We start from the raw sequence: 2,419 nt of genomic DNA on the forward strand, positions 1-2,419 counted from the left end.
CGCAAGCCGAAGGAGCCTGAACCTCCAAGCGCCGGCGCGGGGGCCGGGGCCGGTGGGGGCCCTCCGAAGGCGGGTCTTAAGTTGCATATCGGTCAGTTTGTGTATGGGTGCGATGTGGAGGGGGACATATTCGAAAGTGCGGAGCTCCGCCGTCAGAGGCCGGGTTTTCGCCCGGGGTATCCGCCCCGGGCGCCTCTCGGGCGGCCTTCCCAACTGCCGTCGACCGCCCGGAGGGGGAAACAGAAAATATTCGAAAGTGCGGAGCTCCGCCGTCAGAGGCCGGGTTTTCGCACGGGGTATCCGCCCCGGGCGCCTCTCGGGCGGCCTTCCCAACTGCCGTCGACCGCCCGGAGGGGGAAACAGAAAATATTCGAAAGTGCGGAGCTCCGCCGTCAGAGGCCGGGTTTTCGCACGGGGTATCCGCCCCGGGCGCCTCTCGGGCGGCCTTCCCAACTGCCGTCGACCGCCCGGAGGGGGAAACAGAAAATATTCGAAAGTGCGGAGCTCCGCCGTCAGAGGCCGGGTTTTCGCACGGGGTATCCGCCCCGGGCGCCTCTCGGGCGGCCTTCCCAACTGCCGTCGACCGCCCGGAGGGGGAAACAGAAAATATTCGAAAGTGCGGAGCTCCGCCGTCAGAGGCCGGGTTTTCGCACGGGGTATCCGCCCCGGGCGCCTCTCGGGCGGCCTTCCCAACTGCCGTCGACCGCCCGGAGGGGGAAACAGAAAATGTTCGAAAGTGCGGAGCTCCGCCGTCAGAGGCCGGGTTTTCGCACGGGGTATCCGCCCCGGGCGCCTCTCGGGCGGCCTTCCCAACTGCCGTCGACCGCCCGGAGGGGGAAACAGAAAATATTCGAAAGTGCGGAGCTCCGCCGTCAGAGGCCGGGTTTTCGCACGGGGTATCCGCCCCGGGCGCCTCTCGGGCGGCCTTCCCAACTGCCGTCGACCGCCCGGAGGGGGAAACAGAAAATATTCGAAAGTGCGGAGCTCCGCCGTCAGAGGCCGGGTTTTCGCACGGGGTATCCGCCCCGGGCGCCTCTCGGGCGGCCTTCCCAACTGCCGTCGACCGCCTGGAGGGGGAAATAGAAAATATTCGATAGTGCGGAGCTCCGCCGTCAGAGGCCGTTCCAGTGCTTTTGGGTGGCTGGAAACACCCTCACGATGGTCTGATTATACTCTTAGGGGCCTCCCCTGTGTCGCCCTGGAGGTCACCCATTCAAAACATGCTCACCTATATACGTTTCGGAAAGTATTTTGGTGAACGCTCACTTTCTAAGCCTTTTAGCCTTCTTGACCCCCTAACTCCCCATATCTGGTTTACCTACTACAGCGCCCCTAACGACCAAAATCGGTACTGCATACCCCTGGTACCCCCGCCATTGAAAATGAATGGGGGAATTTTTTTAATTTCTCAATCCGGCCAGGAGGCCTCTTTTTCGGCCACGCTCGGCCGGCGAGCCGGTCCGCTCTTTACCCCTGGTACCCCCAGCCCTACCCCTGGTACCTCCCCCATTGAAAATGAATGGCGACCCCTGGTACCCCCAGCAACACCCCTGGTACCCTCAGCCTTACCCCTGGTACCCTCAGCTCAACCCCTGGTACCCCCAGCCTAACCCCTGGTACCCTCAGCGGCACCCCTGGTACCCTCAGCAACACCCCTGGTACCCCCAGCCAGCTTCGCCCCTGGTACCCTCAGCCTTACCCCTGGTACCCTCAGCCCAACCCCTGGTACCCTCAGCCCAACCCCTGGTACCCCCAGCCAGCTTCGCCCCTGGTACCCTCAGCCTTACCCCTGGTACCCCCAGCCTTACCCCTGGTACCTCCAGCCTAACCCCTGGTACCTCCAGCCTTACCCCTGGTACCTCCAGCCTTACCCCTGGTACCTCCAGCCTTACCCCTGGTACCTCCAGCCGTACCCCTGGTACCCTCAGCCTTACCCCTGGTACCCTCAGCCTTACCCCTGGTACCCTCAGCCTTACCCCTGGTACCCTCAGCCGCACCCCTGGTACCCTCAGCGGCACCCCTGGTACCCTCAGCCTTACCCCTGGTACCCTCAGCCGCACCCCTGGTACCCTCAGCGGCACCCCTGGTACCCTCAGCGGCACCCCTGGTACCCTCAGCCGTACCCCTGGTACCCTCAGCCGAACCCCTGGTACCCTCAGCGGCACCCCTGGTACCCTCAGCGGCACCCCTGGTACCCTCAGCCGTACCCCTGGTACCCTCATCGGCACCCCTGGTACCCTCAGCGGCACCCCTGGTACCCTCAGCTGCACCCCTGGTACCCTCAGCGGCACCCCTGGTACCCTCAGCGGCACCCCTGGTACCTCCGCCATTGAAAATGAATGGGCGGCCTTCCCACCTGCCGTCAGCCGCCCGGAGGGGGAAATAGAAAATATTCGAAAGTGCGGAGCTCCGCCGTCAG

Source organism: Hippocampus guttulatus, unplaced genomic scaffold (genome assembly GCF_054856545.1).
Source record: "Hippocampus guttulatus isolate MCC_2025c unplaced genomic scaffold, RoL_Hgut_1.0 HiC_scaffold_115, whole genome shotgun sequence".
In the NCBI taxonomy this organism is placed as follows: Eukaryota; Metazoa; Chordata; class Actinopteri; order Syngnathiformes; family Syngnathidae; genus Hippocampus; species Hippocampus guttulatus.